At 43.0% G+C, this 18,260-nt stretch overlaps 1 long non-coding RNA gene across 2 annotated transcripts in view; it reads left to right on the forward strand.

The window, feature by feature from the left end:
• The first annotated feature begins 1,076 nt into the window (after window positions 1-1,076).
• Window positions 1,077-18,260, forward strand: part of LOC126961738 (uncharacterized) — a 72,747-nt gene continuing 55,563 nt past the window's right edge. For both annotated transcript variants that reach the window (XR_007728407.1, XR_007728406.1), the window contains exons 1-4: window positions 1,077-1,251; window positions 1,344-1,445; window positions 6,366-6,458; window positions 9,221-9,358. This is a non-coding gene — a long non-coding RNA (uncharacterized LOC126961738). The remainder of the gene's footprint in view (window positions 1,252-1,343; window positions 1,446-6,365; window positions 6,459-9,220; window positions 9,359-18,260) is intronic.

An 18,260-nucleotide genomic window follows, 5' to 3' on the forward strand; every position in this document is an offset into this window, starting at 1 on the left:
ATCACCTTCAGGCTTTGCACTGCATTTACTCATCTAATATATTTAAGATTTTGGCAAGCACCTACTAAGGATTACAGATTTCTATTTTGAGTGCTTCACACTGGCTGTATTTTCTATTTGAGAGCTATTTTGCTGACTTGGGCAGTGCAGTTGAAAGGAAGGAACTTGGTTAAAGAACAATTAGCTTTGCGATCTCATCTTTTTGGGCTTCAGTTACTTCACTGATAAAATTATGATTGTTGTAAGTCATATGGCCCCACTAAATTGTAACTTTCCACTAATAAAAACACTAATCTCAAAGAACAGTGCTATGTATTCTTGTTTGTACAGACTCAGTTCTTTCTTCATTAACATTTCGGCATAGTTCTGGCATTTAATAAACATGAGTGCTTGTTTTCTTGGCCTAAGTGATCATGACAGTCTAGTTGATTTGTGTTCACAAAATATAAGAAATACGTTTTTCTACCACCATTCCAAGGAGAAATGCTGACATGTAATTCATTGGTTTGACTTATGGCAAACACACGAAGACAATGGTAGACTCCAGTGTATTCAAGTGCACTGGTAAATGCTCACTAAAAACTGATTGAAATGTATGTCTTTCTGCACACTAATATTTTAGTAATGACTATTGCATATACAGAAATTGGTTCTCAAAGGCAGACAATCTGCCTCTGATATTTTAAAACCATAGGTGGAAGAGGATGCCTAACTTTTCTACATATTTTTTCCCTTGACCTTTAAGCTACTGAGGAAAGATAAGGATTTCAAAAAATCTTTATCATGATCACAACCAGGAAGGGGAGGGTGGACCATAAAAACTGATCAAAGCAATTCATCTGGTAGTGCTGGCAACATTTTGGCCAGCTAAAACACTCTGAAAGCTATGGATTTAGTAGATTTTTATAAACTACATACAAATTGTTTATGTAAATGAGAATTTTCCATAGCTTAATTAATTTATATTTATTTGTATAATATGCACATATATTAAATCATTTATTTCTCATACCAACTCCACAATGTATGTACTATTATTCTTCTTGTACAGATGACTTAGCTGAAAGAGAGAGAAGATGAATGGCTTCCAAAGATTGTGACCTCACAATAGGCAGAGGTTGGTGATGAGCTAAGGACAACAAATTTCAGAGCCACGCCTGTGCCCCTACCCCACAGAGACCTCACCATGAAGAGGCAAAGAAGTATGATTTCCTTAGGAGGATCTTGTATGTTTGTTTCAGTTACACTGTGGTCAGTTTATACGTTTTATATGAATAATTTAGAATGTTTTCCATTGAGCACTGTTTACTGGGAAATACTAGAGAGGCCTTGTTTTCTTGTAGGAAGTCCTTGACAGATGAGGAGAATATTGAAGCTGCCCAAGAAGGTCACAGCTGGAAGGCTTGAGCTGCTTTGCTGAGGCGTAGTGGGCCCTGCTGAACAAGGTACCCTAGTGACTCATGAGGGTTTGGTGGGCAGGAATGCATGTTCTCTAACATCGGTTAATGTAGGCCAGAGGTATAAATGTCTACAGCCAGAGGATTCTGCAAGCAATTATGTTAGATTGGCCAGTCAGCACAATGAGGGGAGTGAGCTGTGGGGAATAAAGGATACACATGCAGCTGCAGAAAGCCAAAGATTTCCTTTGCTAATAAAGATCTGGAAGCAGTCATTGTACTCTGCTTCCCAAGAGGTAAGTTGTCCAATCAGCAGGCCACAGTGCAGAGAGATCAATCAAGACGGTGGCCTTGCCTGTGTTGGGGCTGCCAGGTCAAGTGAAGCGTCAAGCTGGAGAAGGTCTAAATGCTGACAGAACGCTGGAACCTGCAGCCATGTGGCTGGGAGACTTAGATTCGCCTCCAGACTTCACATGAATCTTTTTGGGCAGTTTAACCAGTGTCACCCAGAAACCAATACCCATTAATAAGCTGCTAGATGGGAACAAAAAAATGAAGCCCTGGAATGCAGCCAGTGAACCGGCTCTACTGAAACATTGCTTACAACTTCTCTGTGGATCCAGATGTGAGACAAATGTACGACCATGGATTCAATTAGTAGCAATCACTATAAAGTGAGCTAAAAATGGAACAGAAAATCTAGGAATATTTACTGATTTACAGTCCCAAGCCTGGGGAAGGTGCACAGAGAGCAGCTGGGTATGGGGCTGTCAAAGATGGTGTGACTTTTCCTTTCTTTCTTTCCTTTTTCTTCTTTTTGAAGAAGGCAGAATCAAAAATAGCAACACGCTCAGCAAACAGCATCTACAGCTGCTCAGGAAAGAACAGCCTTCATTCAAATGCACTGCAGAAAGGACAGCTGGTCACATTGGTCTTTCAGCCTTCCTGCTGCACATATTTAGAAACAGAGTCGGTGGCAGTTTCTTTGAGTATAAAAGACACTGATAGATATCTGGGATAACTCCAATTCAGTTAAATTTTGCATAAGGAGGACTTACCAAGTCCTTTTCCATTGTGCCCAAATTCAATTCTCTCTAGTTGTCCCAGATTTTTTTTTAATATGGAATATCTCAGGCTTTAAAATAGAAAGAGATGGGCCTATTAAAACATAAAGTCAGAGCATTAAAAGTCACGATCTCGGCTGGGTCAGGGTGGTGACTGCTCCAAATAAAAAAATGACAGGATGTTTTATGCATCCATCCAGAATTAATATTCTACTCTTCAAACATGAAACGTATACTTTCCAAGTTATTAACTGATAATTCTTAACTTTGAAGTGGGGTACGTGGAGGGATGAGGTCCCCATTCAGTTATAATTTGACAAACGGACTCAGTAAACAGGCATTTAATACTGACAACACTGCACAACCAACAGTGTTAGGAACTGAAGAGACAGCCAAATAATGAACACATCCACCTGTCCCTTAGCAAGGCACCTACACTCGGACACTGGCATAGCTGGCCCAAATAATTGTTACTATAATGCCCAGTGGATTAGGTGCGTGCGCGCACACACACACACAAATGCACACACAAAACCCACAAATGCCCTAAGCTAAGGGAACAAAAAGAGATTGAGTTTATATAAAGGAGAAGGAATCAAGAAGGGATTTGGAGATGGGCCTTGAGGAATTAGCAGGGTTTTGACAGGTGAAGATTTTGAAGTGGGGAGAGGACAGAGTAAACTTGGGAATCTGTAAAGTCATCCAGTTAGGATGCAAAATAAAAAGCTGAAAGGGCCACCGCTTGGGAGGCCGAGGCGGGCGGATCACAAGGTCAGGAGATCGAGACCACAGTGAAACCCCGTCTCTACTAAAAATACAAAAAATTAGCCGGGCGCGGTGGCGGGCGGCTGTAGTCCCAGCTACTCAGGAGGCTGAGGCAGGAGAATGGCGGGAACCCGGGAGGCGGAGCTTGCAGTGAGCCGAGATCGCGCCACCGCACTCCAGCCTGGGCAACAGCGTGAGACTCCGTCTCAAAAAAAAAAAAAAAAAAAAAAAAAAAGCTGAAAGGGGAGTCTGAGCCCTGTATGAAGGGATTTCAGCTTGAAAGGTTTTGAGCAGGAAAGCGACATGGTTGGAACTGCAATTTAAGAAAATGTCCAATCTAGTCAGATAGTTTACTTTTTATTATTCTTGCCCTCTGTCCACAGGATGCTCAGAGATGGGAAGGAGTAAAATAGAATAAGTGCTTTGGATGTTGTCATGATGCTCAAGCTCACTCTCTTTTTAGTTTTGAAATATGATATTATTTTTCATCATCTGTTATTTAAAAGATGGCAATATATATCAAATTAGACTCTTTCTTCTAGAGCACTGTAAACATACAGATGAGAAAAAAGAAGTATGGTTCCATAGGCTGTGCCAGTAATAATAATTAACATGATGCTTTCTGACAAAAGTAGGGCAGGTTATTATTGAGCTCCGTCTTCAGAATGGGAAGCTCAGGTCTTCAGGATTCAGATCCTGGCCCTGCCCCTCCACCTGCTGTTCTCCGTGGCCTCCACCAAGCCCCCCTAAAGCTCCTTGATGTTCCTTCCTAGCTTTCTTCTCTAGTAGCTTGTCTATTGGCGATTTGACATTTAAAAACATCTTCAGCAGCGTAAGAAGCCCTTCACTAGCCTTGGTCTCTCTGTCTTCCTTCTTTGTAAATCTATTTTGGGAGATATAGCCTGAAAATGTGGTTGTCAAGGTAAACATCTCTCGCTAGCAAAGAAAATCTTGAAGGATTTTGGAACTGATTAGCAATAAATGGGGAAGAGAGATCAAGAAAACAACTTCAGAAAACGGTCACAGACCTGCACACCTATCACAGGCACAGCACAGGAATTACTGACAGAGCAGGAGGGTGGAACGAGAACAGATATCACGATATAGGAGCATTTAACTCCAAGGAACAGGAGCCAAGGCTCACCATCACAATACCCAACTCTGCCCAGACAGCCAACACTCCCCAGGTTTACCCAGCCTGCTCCTTGGCCTATGCTCAGGTAGCTGAAGCAGTGGAAGATACTTGTGGTCTCAAAAAAGAAAGAAAGTAACTGATCCACAAATATCATATTTTACAAAGATTTCCTTCCTGTCAGAACAAGAAGAGAATGATAGTGTTGTGTGAGTAACGCTAATAGGTTTAATACAAGAGGATGCAAGATTCACCTTTCCTCTTCCAAAGGGTCTGAGTGGTCCTGAGATGGGAGAGTTGCAGAGGCTCAGAAGCGCTCTCGGTCACAGCCAGTTATGCGGACATCAGCATAACATCCTAGACCTTTAGTGTCACCTGCGTGCACCTTCATCTGATATGTCCCCAGACTGCATCCAGGCCCTTTGTCACCTGAGAATTAGGAATCATTTCAGCACCAGAGTCAGCTCTGCTTTTAAAATTTGTTTATTTCTTTCTAATTTTTTTAAAAATATTTTATTTTTTGTAGAGAAGGGTCTCACTATGTTGCCCAGGCTGATCTTGAACTCCTGGCCTCAGTTGATAATTCCTGCTTCAGCCTCCCAAAGTGCTGGGATTGTAGATGTGTACAACCACACTCAACCATTTTTTTTTTTAATTAGTAATGGAAGAGGCTGACTTTTTTTTTCCTTGAATTTCTGGCTTATCAGTGTTCATAATGAACTTTCTGCCAAGTAAATCAATATGAAAATAAGATTTGTTAGCACTTTAGACGGGAAGCATAAGAAAAAAACAGGTTAGACTCAGGTAACAAGCTTGGAAGTTTGCCTTCTGGAAGGCCCTTGTTTTCTGAGGAGGACTACCCACTCCCCACCACGGAGGAGAGCTCAAATGGACAAGTAAATTCGAGACTTAGTAGAATCTGAGTCATCTTCCCTGCCCCAGGCCAATCTATGCTCATCTAGAAAAGGCCTGGCTCTTAGTGCAGGAAGCCCCTCTTAAGCATGGGGGATGCATTCTGCGACCCCCAGTGGGTGCCTGAAACCACAGATGGTACCAAATGCCATGTCCACTATGTTTGTCCTTATGCGTATATATGGATAATAAAGTTTAATTCATAAATTAGGCACAGGAAGAATTGTCCTAGTCCATGTGTGCTGCTGTAAAGGAATAAATGAGGCTGGGCAATTTATAAAGAAAAGAGGTTTATTTGGCTGCTTCCACTCATGGCAGAAGGAGAAGGAGAGCTGGCATATGCAGATCCCATGAAGAAAGGAAGCGAGAGAGGGGAGGGAGGGGCCAGCCTCTTTTTAAAAATCAGCTGTCTAGAGAATTAATGGAGAGAGAATTAACTGAGTCTTCCCATTCCCAGGGAGGACATTCATCTATTGAGGAAGGGTCCACACCCAGGAACAAAACACTTCCCATCAGGCCCCACCTCCAACACAGGGAATCAAATTTCTTTTTTTTTTTTTTTTTTTTTAATTTATTTATTATTATTATACTTTAAGTTGTAGGGTACATGTGCATAACGTGCAGGTTTGTTACATATGTATACTTGTGCCATGTTGCTGTGCTGCACCCATCAACTCGTCATTTACATCAGGTATAACTCCCAATGCAATCCCTCCCCCCTCCCCCCCTCCCCCCTCCCCCCTCCCCATGATAGGCCCCGGTGTGTGATGTTCCCCTTCCTGAGTCCGAGTGATCTCATTGTTCAGTTCCCACCTATGAGTGAGAACATGCGGTGTTTGGTTTTCTGTTCTTGTGATAGTTTGCTAAGAATGATGGATTCCAGCTGCATCCAAGTCCCTACAAAGGACTCAAACTCATCCTTTTTTATGGCTGCATAGTATTCCATGGGAATCAAATTTCAACATGAGGTTTACTGGACAAACATTGAAACTACAGCAGAGATGAACAACAGTAACGGCTAATAAAATAGAATACTTATAATAATATAATACCCCTAATAAAAGTTATGTGAATGTGGTCTCTCTCTCTCCCAAGGTATCTTATTGTACGTAATATTTTCAGACGGCAGTTAACTATGGATAACTGAAACCAAGAAAAGTGAAACCACAGGGGGATGACCACACATGAGTGAGTATTAGGGGGCGAAGCTCTTTCTGTCCAGCTGTCAAGTCCAAGCTTCCTTCTGCCTTTGCAGGAGATACTCTCCTTTCTTCTAAGAAGGTAGCTAGTGCATCCCTAAAGTTGGGGTCAGGTTTGTGCTAGAGAAAAGCCTTCTGTCAGGCTACAACCATGCTAAGGTCAGAGTGATGAATGAAGTGTAAGCTTTTCAGGGGTATCTTGATGGGAAAAAAAGAACGACCAGTGGAAGCTATGATTACTCCAAAATGATGAACTCTTTATTGTAGAGTGCCAGGGACCAGGGCACTGAGGGAGTGTATGTGAGGGGAGGTTGTGCAGGAGACGTGGTGGTGAGGAGGTGAGCTTTTTCATTAGCCTGTACATCACTCAGTTTACTGTTAAGACTAGTCCTATTGTGATCCACAGACATTGCTGATTCCTAGTTCTCTTGTCCAGGGGACTATCTAGGAGAAGGGGAGAAGGTTGAAGCAAGGGACATGCATCATGGGCCTTTTTTTTTTTTTTTTTTTTTTTTTTTTTTTTTTTTAAACAGTCTTGCTGTATCACCCAGGCTGGAGAGCAGTGTCAGGATCTTGGCTCACTGCAAGCGAGTTCAAGTGATTCTCATGCCTCAGCCTCCCAAGAAGCTGGGATTACAGGTGTGAGCCACCGCGCCCCACCATAGGCATTTTTCAATTCAGCTCTGACCCCTGCTGAATTGAAAAATGACCTCAAGATGGCAATTTCCCCCTCTGCCTTTGATTTCTAATCTTTAAAATTGAGATATAATAATATTTTTTCATGTAACAATGGCAATGCAAATGCCTATAATTAGTTACACATTTGAACATGAGTGGAGGCTCCAATCCTCCCTCCCACTATGACCCTTCCTGCCAGTGCTACCCCAGAGAAGAAGCAATCTGAAATGGATCCAGAACAGTTTGGGGTAAAGCATTAAAAAGTCTCGTTTCTGCTTGGAGAATTGTTTGGTGAATCTTAGGCCCTTTTGTATCCCTAATTTTAAGAATTTCTAAGAATTCTCTTCTAGGGCTATTAGGGGATTTAGAATCCCCCTCCTTGGGAGAGAAGAGACTTCCTTCGTTACAACCCCTGCCCACCCTCAAATGACAAGAAAGAATAAAGACTAGGACAGAGGCCAATGGACAGGCTTCTTAAGTCTACGCTTAATCTAGTGCAAGGTTGTAGCTAGGTTTCCTCTCCAGTACCAGAATGTGCTGTGCAGGGAAGGATTCTGAGGCCACATCTGGGTCACTATGGATAATCAGTGTCTGCTGGGGGCGTTTCAGGAGGTCCCAGAGCATGCTGCTCACTAATGTGTCCTCCCTAGTCTAGTTATATGTCACTCAAACTCACAACGGTTAGAGCCAGACTAGAATTTGGGCCCAAAGCTGGAGCTCAGTCCTGCAGAATGCACTTTTGCCATTAATGTCCTCTTGCATTTATTTTCCCTAGGATTTTATTGGGCTTTGGCTATGTTAGGCGATCAAAGATTTTCCTGAGAATGATGAATGCCTGGCAGTGCTCAGCAGACCAAAGTTGAATGTATTTGCTGGGTCACACAGGAACCCCAAGCTGGAGTAGATGCACAGCTCATGGATCCATTTTTATTTAAGAGGTAAAGTTTTGAGAGAGAAGCTTGCTCACGGGTGGGGTAAAACAGCCTCACTTATGTCTCTTAAGCAGCAAAAGCAACTGCAGTCCTGGATGTGTACATCCTAACTGAGTATAACAGAGAGGAGGATCCCTCTGGGGACAAGCAGGGTTGCCCTTGGAGAGGCAGAGATTCTGAGCAGAGACTTTGGGATACTAGTGAATGAAACAGTGGTACTGTTTCTTTTTAGCTCCCTCTCCAAAAGACACAGGCATTGGTGTTGCTTGGAAAACGTTCTATTACAAATGCTCACAGGCAGAAAGGTTGTCCTAGATGAGTTATTCAATTCAGGAGTGAAGCATCAGGAATGGAACTGCTAAAGAGAAAGGTTAAAAGAGTGTTCTTTAAATATGTATTAAGGATGCTAAAGAGAATAAAAAAGCCTCAGGGAAGACCCTAGGGCTACTGTTGGCAGTATTTAAAGTTTCTAAAGGTAGTTAGAAAAACACTGTTGCGGGAGGCATTCTCCTGGAGAGGAGATGGTCAGTACAGTTGAGGAAATCTTAATACTGTAGTTAACCTATTTATGGTTAGCTCGCCCCAAATGCATTTTTAAAATCACTGGTGTGCCCAAGCATGGTGGCTCACGCTGCTAGTTGCAGCACCTTGGGAGGCCAAAGCAGGTGGATCGCTTGAGGCCAGTAGTTCAAGACCAGCCCTGGCCTTTATTTTATTTTAGACTTATTTCTAAAATAAAATAAAGTCACTGGTGATAGATTCATGATAAATGGTGTAAACAAAAACTAAAATCCCTTTATCTTTTTTCTCCTCCCTTTTCTCTATTTGCTTTCTCTTGCTAGACAACAGACATAGTCACTGTCTCTGTTCTCCTGTCCAGCTAATAATGACATACAGATCTTGATGGCAGTATTGTCTGGTTCTGAAATAGCCCCTTTGCTGGGGGAACATTACTATACAAGTTTATTAAAAATGTACTAGGGGTATTGGCTAATGCAGAGGTGTCATTAGGCTCTGGGGTTTAGTGCTTTGGACATCTTGTAGATGTGCTGGCTACAGTCTACCGCTGTCTTCAGTTGGCTCCTGAAACTCAAATGATGAAGATGTGCTAGTGTCATCATGGCTTATTTCCCCTTTCCAGGAGAAAGCAGATGGATGAATTTAAGTGGAAGCCGACTTGAACTTCCGCTACCAGCCAGTAGCCCCAGCTCACATTGTGTCTGGAACTGGTGAGTTCTTGGTCTCGCTGACTTCAAGAATGAAGCTGCAGACCCTCACGGTGAGTGTTACAGTTCTTAAAGATGTTGCATCTGGAGTTTGTTCCTTCTGATGTTCAGATGTCTGGAGTTTCTTCCTTTTGGTAGGTTCATGGTCTTGGTGGGTTCATGGTCTCGCTGGCTTCAGAAGTGAAGTTGCAGACCTTCGTGGTGAGTGTTACAGCTCATAAAGGTAGTGCAGACCCAAAGAGTGAACAGCAGGAAGATTTATTATGAAGAGCAAAAGAACAAAGCTTCCACAGCATGGAAGGGGACCTGAGCAGGTTGCTCCAGCTGTCTAAGTTGGCCTGCTTTTATTCCCTTATCCGGCCCCACCCATATCCTGCTGATTGGTCCATTTTACAGAGAGCTGATTGGTCCATTTACAGAGAGCTGATTGGTCTGTTTTGACAGAGTGCTGACTGGTGCGTTTACAAACTTTTAGCTAGACAGAAAAGTTTTCCAAGTCCCCTACCGGACCCAGAATCCCAGCTGGCTTCCCCTCTCAATTCCCCTTCTAAACAAGACACCCCAACTGCTGTTGGGAATTTGGCTGATGACCGCTCTAGCTACTTCCTGCTGGATAGGGGTGAAGAAGGGGCCCTGCAGTTGTAGTGGCCTCCAGAGGGAAACTCTTTAGCCAGTGAAAGGGCCAGTGGGTCAGTCCAGGGGTCCTTGGTAGAAGTTGTTAGTCGAACTCATTTGGGGTTCCATTTGAAAGACCATCTGTAGCTTGATGGCCTCGATTCTAGAGGAAACAAATTTCACAAGAAGATTAAAAATACAGGGCCCAAAGGTGAGTTGTAGCAAGATGGCTGCCATGGGACCTAGAAAGGGGAGAAGCCATGTTGCCCAACTCCAGAGGTTGGTATAAGAGTTTGAAAGGCGTTGTCTGATTTCAGAAGCCTTTTCCTATAAATGCTGGGCAGCATCTTGTACTATCCCTGACTGGTTAGTGTAAAAACAACACTCTTCTCCTAAGAAGGTGCAGAGTCCTCCTTTCTCAGCAGTGAGGAGGTCTAGGCCTCAGTGGTTTTGGAGAGTCACTGCTGCCAAAGAGTCTATTTGGGATTGTAGAGTAAGGATAGATTTCTGAGAAATCCTTCGAGAGTGTGTGGTAGTAGGATAATGAAGTAGATAAACTGGCTATTCTGGTTCCTGTAGCAGTAGCCATTCCTAACCCTATAAGTAGGGGTATTAGTTGTATGGCTCTACACTGACAGACTTGAGCTTTGAGGGGTACTGATAGGGTCTGATTCTACAAGATTAGAAATTAGGATAATATATGTTTACACTGTTAACTTTTAGCAAACTTTACTTTTGTTGAAAGCCTTGTAAGTTTGGGATTTCAATTATTCTTTGCTACTAATAAGACCTCATTCAGTCCATATTAACTTAAAATTGGTATAGATGGCTCCTTCCTGATTCTGTAAGTATTTTAAGGTCTGGCTGAGTGCAAACAGCTTGCACGTTTGAGCAGACCAGTTGTTAGGCAATTTTCCTAACTCTGCTTCTACAAGAGTTTCCTTATCACTTACTGAATACCCATTGTGTCTTTTCCCTTCATCTCCTGGGAGGAACCATCTATTGTCCTCTTCTGAAGGGAGTTCCTCCTAGGTCTGGCTGGACCTTTGTATGATATTTAGTTAAGATTTAGATCCCCTGTTAGGAAACCTGCTGGTTTAAGGATGTTTGATAGGAAGGCTATGTGTTGTCAGTGGCCTAAGTGCTTTTGGGATATGCCCTTGTTTACACTGACAAAAAGGTGGTATTGGAGTGTTATAGGGTTACAGAGAAGACCTTCAACGATCAATTATAGGTTTTAAATTTACCTTGGCTTTTAAAGGAATAGGGTACACTGTTTTTTCTTTACTACTTTTATCTCTTTCTCTCTCTTTGACTCCTTTGTCTCTTCCTTTCTTTCCTTCTCTCTTTGACTTTCTGTCTGTCTCTTCCTCTCTCTGTCTCTCTGTTTCTTTCTCTGTTTCCTTTCTGCTGCCTCTGCCAGCTGCTTATGCTGCTGTTCTCCCTTCTCCTTCCCCTTTTTGATGGCTTCGGCAGTGTAAGACTGCCACCTCCTTGGGTTTTTGCACTGTGTGCAATAACTCCATAATTTCCTTGTGGTATTTAATGAGTGTTCCCCTAGATGTTAGGAACTCCCTTTCTTTCCATATTGCAGCATGGGCATGTAGGATTAGATAAGCATACTTGTTATTTGTATGCATATTTATTCTTCTTCCATTTCCCGGTTCTAAGGCTCGGGTAAGTGCCACTAGTTCTGCTAACTGGATGCTAATCCTTGGGGGAAGAGGCTTACTTTCAAGTATGGTTACATCACTAACTATGGTATAATCTGCCCTTTGTATCCCATTCTCCACAAATGAACTTCCATCAGCATATAGGCTAAAGTCAGGATTAGCTAAGGGGACTTACTTCTAAGATATCATCTCGGGCGGTATAAGTCTGGACTATAATTTGTTGGCAGTCATGCTCGATTGGTTCCCCATCCTCTGGGAGAAAAGTGGCAGGGTTGAGGGCCATGTACGTACATATTTGAAGCACTGGTCCCTCAAGGAGTAGCACCTGGTATCTAAGTAGGCGGTTGTCTGATAGCCATAAACTTCCTTTCGCACTTAGTATGCCAAATGGCATACATCATGAGTAGTCCAGACAGTGAGATCCTTTCCTTGTATTATCTTGGTAGCCTCTGACACTAAGGTGGCCACCTCCTCAATTACCCATAAACAGTGAGACCAGCCTTTTGCTGCCTCATCAACTTCTTTACTTAGGTTTGCCACTGGTTGTGGGGTTGTCCCACGAGTCTGAGTAAGGACTCCAAGAGCTATCCCTGCTCTCTCTGTGATGTATAAAGAGAAGTTTTGTCCTGTGGGAAGGCTTAATCCTGGAGCTTGTACTAGGGCCTTCTTTAAGGGTTTGAGGGCTGTTTCTGCCCCTGGTTCCCATTCTACTAGATGAGTATTTGCCCTCTGGATCTCCTTGATTAGAGTATAGAGGGGCCTGGCTATCTTGCTGTATCTGGGGATCCATAGTCAGCAAAAGCTGGTGATTCCAAGGAACCCCTGCAACTGTTTTAATGTCTTAGGGTGAGGATAAGCCAGTATAGGCTGTATTCATTCCTTGCTGAGGGCCCTGGTCCCTCTGGCTAAGATTAGGCCTAGGTATTTGACCTGCTGTAGGAAAAGCTGGGCCTTTGACCTAGATACCTTGTACCCTTGATTAGCTAGAAAGTTTAAGAGATCTAGAGTAGCCTGCTGGCATGAGGCTTCTGAACTGGTAGCTGAAAGTAAATCACCCACATACTGAAGGATCAGAGTGCCTGGACTTCAGAAGTGGCCTAGATCTTGGGCCAGTGCCTGACCAAACAGGTGAGGGCTATCCCTAAACCCTTGGGGCAAGACCGTCCATGTAAGTTGGGGCGTGTGGTCTGTAGGATCATCAAAGGCAAAGAGAAACTGGGAATCAGAGGGCAGGGGAATGACAGAAGAAGGCATCCTTGAGGTCCAGAACAGTGAACCATTCTGCTTCCTTTGGTATTTGAGAGAACAAGGTATAGGGGTTGGGTACAACTGGATGTAGAGGAATTACCGCCTCATTGATGAATCTAAGATCTTGCACTAGATTCCACTGACCGTTTGGTTTCTGTACTCCTATAATTGGGGTGTTGCAGGGAATGCTGCATTTCCTTACTAAGCCTTGAGCTTTTAAATGTTTAACAATATCCTGTAATCCTTTAAGGGCTTCAGGCCTTAAGGGATATTGCCTTTGATAAGGAAAAGTGGTGGGGTCTTTTAGCCTGATTTGGACTGGGCGGGCATTTTTTGCCCTTCCAAATTGTCCTTCCAATGCCTAGACTTAAGGGTTGATTCCCTCCTCAAGTAGGGTACAACAAATGGGTAACTTGTTCCCCATATTCATGTAGATAATAGCTCCAGCTTTGGCTAATATATCCCTCCCTAATAAGGGTGTGGGACTTTCAGGAATAACAGGAAAGTCATGTGAAAAGAGCAAAATCTCGCAGTTACAACTGAGGAGGTGGGAGAAATACCTGGTTACAGGCTGTCCCAGGATTCCTTGGATGGTAACGGACCTTGAGGATAGTAGTCCAGGACAGGAGATTAACACTGAGAAGGCCCCGCCAGTGTCCAGGAGGAAGTCAATTTCCTGGCCCTCAATGGTTAAATGTTCCCAGGGCTCAGTGAAGGTGATGACATGAGCTGGCACTTGACCTGGGCACCCTCAGTCCTGTTGTTGGATCACTGGGTTGGGGGCTTCTGGCCCAGAGAACCATTGCACTCTGAGGCAGTGTGCCTTCCAGTGATTGCCTTGGCATAGCAGACAAGGACAAGGGGGTGGCTTGTTTCTCGTTGGACAATCTTTTTTAAAGTGTCCTTGTAAATCACACTTATAACAAGCCCTACTGGGTGATTGGCCTGCTCTATTTTCTGTCCTCTCTGAACCACCAAGGTTTGTTTGTGTGAGGGCCATGACTAAGGCTGCGGCTTTTCTCTGTTCTTGCTTTTTCTTTTGGGCCTGGTCCTCTTATAGTCGCTATTATAGAACACTGGGGTTGCCAGATTTATTAATGCCTCCAAATTTTGTTCAGGGCCCAGGGCTTGCTTTTGGAGCTTTCTCCTGATATCTGCAACTGATTAGGTAATAAACTCATCTTTTAGAATCAATTGACCCTCAAGTGATTCAGGTGACAGGGGAGTATATTTTCTTAAGGCCTCCCATAGCTGCTTGAGGAAGGCAGGATTTTCTTCCTTTCCCTGAGTTATGGTGGACATCATTGAATAATTCATGGGCTTTTTCCTAATTCTCCTTAGTCCTTCTAGAACACAGGTCAACAGATGTTTTTGACTCCAGTCCCCACAGTCTGAGTCAAGGTCCCAGTGGGGATCCATACTGGGGATGGCTTGTTGACTGGTAGGGAGTTTGTCCCTTTCTTTGGCTGTCATTCTACCATTTACTTGACTAAGATACCAGGTATCTCCAAACTCTCAGGCTGCAGCTAAAGCCGCATTCTTTACATTAAAGGCCAGGATTTGATCTAACAATAGTGTGACATCTCTCCAAGCGAGGTCAAGGGTTTGCCCTAGACCCTGTAGGACATCTATGTACCTATCAGGATCATCTGAAAACTTCCCAAGGTCTGCCTTGATCTGCTTTAAATCAGAGAGGGAGAAGGGGACATGTACCTGAGCCAAATTCCCCTCCCCCTACAGCTTGAAGGGGACATAACTGATAGCCTGGGGGTTTTTGTGGTCTTTTGGAGATTTCTTTGCTTATTTCCTTCTGGATGGGGGAGGTTAGAGGAGGCTTATCATTAATAGGAAGGGGAGATGTAGGGAGGCTAGGATATGGGAGTAAGCTGAGAGGTCCTCCTGTGGGATGTAAATTGCAAGCTTTGTATAGTTGTGGATTCTCCTTCAATGAAAAGAAAGCTTGGACATAAGGTATTTCACTCCATTTGCCTTCCCTCTTACAGAAAAGGTCAAACTGCAGGATAGTATTGTAATTTGTACTTTCCTCAGGTGGCCATTTTTCCCCATCAGAGAGAGAATATTGGGGCCAGGCCACAATGCGGAAAAAAATGAGCCTCCTCTTTTTCAGGGTTTGAGGGTCAAATTGGTCCCAGTGGCTTAGGATGCATTTCAAGGGTGAGCCTGTTGATGCCTGAGTGTTTCCCATCTGAAAGACAAAACTGCCCTTGGTTTTGGTTTCTTTTGTTTCTCCCTCTGCCCAAGAACCCACAACGGTCCCTGGACCCTGCTAATCAGAATAGTTGTGCTCACTGACGCAGCAGCAGAAACAACCCCTGCCCAAGAACCTGCAAAAGTCCCTGGACACTGCTGATCAGAATAGTTGTGCTTGCCAACACAGCAGCAGAAACACTAGTGTTCCTCCTAGACCACAAGGAGGACCAAGGAAGGTTGGATTTAGTGGCCCTTACCAACGCATTCTCGAAAACCTGCACCCTTGCCTATCCTCCTAGACCACAAAGAGGACTGAGAAAAATAAGATTTAGTGGTCCTTACCGACGCATTCTTGAAAACCTGTAGAGTCCCAAGCATTCTCCTATTAGTATTGGGACCTTACCCCTGTCCTATAAAGATGTTATCCCCCAAAAATGAAGTGGAGGGCCATACCCTGAGGGAGGGAAGGGATCTAGAGGGTTGGAAGAGTGATGCCTTTTGTCCTCACTTGAATAGGAAGGATATCATTTCTGAAGCTCCCCATATCCTAGCTTCAGGAATAGCAGAAGTACAGGAAAAGTGGAAGCTGGTTCTGGGCAAACCAATGCTGCCAACTCCAAAGCGTCAGGGTTGTTAGAGAGCCCTTTTCCAGAAAGCCTGACACCCATGTCTTTAGTCTGGCAGCCACGCTAGTCTCTTTTAACTGGCCGACAGGTGCCCAGCATTTAGCCCCTGAATTCTAAGGAAAAATAGGACAGAATAATAAGCAAAAGGGGTCCAATGGTACTCACTGCTTGGCAACAGGTGATAGTCTTACCGCTTAGCAATAGGCGATGGTCCCTTCATGGTTGCCAAAATGTGTCCAGAATTGGTGGGTTCTTGGTCTTACTGACTTCAAGAATGAAGCTGCAGACCCTTGTGGTGAGTGTTACAGTTCTTAAAGATGGTGTGTCTGGAGTTTGTTCCTTCTGATGTTTGGATGTGTCTGGAGTTTCTTCCTTCTGGTGGGTTCGTGGTCTCGCTGACTTCAGGAGTGAAGCCACAGACCTTCACAGTGAGTGTTACAGCTCTTAAAGGGAGTGCGTCTGGAGTTGTTTGTTCTTCCTGGTGGGTTCGTGGTCTCACTGGCTTCAGGAGTGAAGCTACAGACCTTTGCAGTGAGTGTTACAGCTCATAAAGGCAGTGCAGACCCAAAGAGTGAGCTGCAGCAACATTTATTGTGAAGAGTGAAAGAACAAAGCTTCCACAGCATGGAAGGGGACCAGAGCAGGTTGCTACTGCTGGCTTGGGTGGCCTGCTTTTATTCCCTTATCTGGTCCCACCCACATCCTGCTGATTGGTCCATTTTACAGAGAGCTGATTGTTCTGTTTTGACAGAGTGCTGATTGGTGCATTTACAAACCTTTAGCTAGACACAGAGTGCTGACTGGTGCATTTACAATCCTTTAGCTAGACAGAAAAGTTCTCCAAGTCCCCACCAGACCCAGAAGCCCAGCCGGCTTCACCTCTCAACATCAGGCCTTAGAATGGAGCACTTTTGCCAAGGCTGAGCAGATGGAAAATATGAGAGGGAAGAAGCTTTGTGTACGTCTTGTAATTAGTATTTTTCTAAATTAGTTACAAAGTTTCAAAAGAGTTATTTAATGATTATGACTAAACATTTATGAGATGATGACAAATTTAAGCCACTTACATTGCTGTTATTCTATTTTATGAACAGTGTTGAAATCCAGTACACAATATTTAATTTCATCTGCTGGACTTTGTTGGTTGATGCAGGTGAACATAATTCAAGATAATAGAGATGAGGATGGTTTTCTGACCTAGTAGATGGTCCAAGTGTGTTTTCTCCTCTTCTTTTAATTTCAGTATAATTTACTGCACAATTATGTGCATTAATCTTAATTTTATAGTTCATGAGTTTTGACAGATGCATGTACCCAGGTGCTCCACACCCTGATTGAGATGAAGAATGTTGACTTAGAAAACCCTTTTGTCCTCTTCTTCACTAATCCTTTCCCCAATAAGAGGCAACCACTATTCTGATTTCTGCCACTGTAAAGTAGTTTTACCTGTTCTTTAAACTACACATGAATGAAATCCTATAGCACATACTCTTTTTATGTATTTTTTATTTGAACAGATTATGTTTTTGAGATGTATCTATGTTTTTGGTTATTGGCTCTTTTTATTACTGACAAGTATTTCTTTGTAGGAATTAATCCTATATTTTTCCATTCTCTTATTGTTGGACATTTGTGTTGTTTTCAGTTATAGGAAATTATGAAGACAGCTGTTATGAGCATTATTACACAAGCCTCTTCAGATATGGGAATGTGATATTGCTTTGTTATAGAAGAGTTCTGTGTTTACATTTGTAAAGATCTGGCAAATTGCTTTTCAATAGTATCACTGTACATTCATGCTAATAATGTATAAAAGTTCTAATTCCTCCACATTTAGTGATGTTAGCCTTTTTAATTAGGTATTCTAGTAGAATGGAAAGGTATCTGCTTGTGGTTTTATCTTTCTCTCTTCAATAATGATTTCTTTTCTTTTTTTCCTTTTATTAAACTTTTGTTTTAGGTTCAAGGGTACATATGCAGGTTTTTATACAGATAAACTCGTGTCATGGGAGTTTGTTGTACAGATTGTTTTGTCACACAGGTACTATGCCTAGTACCCAATAGTTATTTTATCTGATCCTCTCCCTCTTCCTATCCTCTGCCCTCAAGCAGGTCCCAGTGTCTATTGTTCTCTTCTTTGTGTCCTTGTCTTCTCATCATTTAGCTCCCACTTATAAGTGAGAATATGCAATATTTGGTTTTCTGTTCCTGCATTAGCTTGCTAAGGATAATGGCCTTCAGCTCCATCCATGTTCCTGCAAAGGATATAATCTTGCTCTTTTTTATGGCTATCCTTTATCTTCTTTATTAAGTCTACCTTTAGACTTGGTAAAGAGACAATGTGGGATTTAGGTTGCTGCCATGTCTATGCTATTGTGAATAGTGCTGTAAGGAACATACACATGTATGTGTTTTTATGATTGAACAATTCATATTCCTTTGGGCATATACCCAGAAATGGGATTTCTGGGTCAAATGGTAGTTCTGCTTTTAGTTCTTCGAGAAATTGCCACACTGCTTTCCATAATAGTTGAACTAATTGTCACTCCCACTAGCAATATATAAGCATTCCCTTTCCTCCA

The sequence above is a fragment of the Macaca thibetana genome, chromosome 8 (assembly GCF_024542745.1).
Source record: "Macaca thibetana thibetana isolate TM-01 chromosome 8, ASM2454274v1, whole genome shotgun sequence".
Classification (NCBI taxonomy): Eukaryota; Metazoa; Chordata; class Mammalia; order Primates; family Cercopithecidae; genus Macaca; species Macaca thibetana.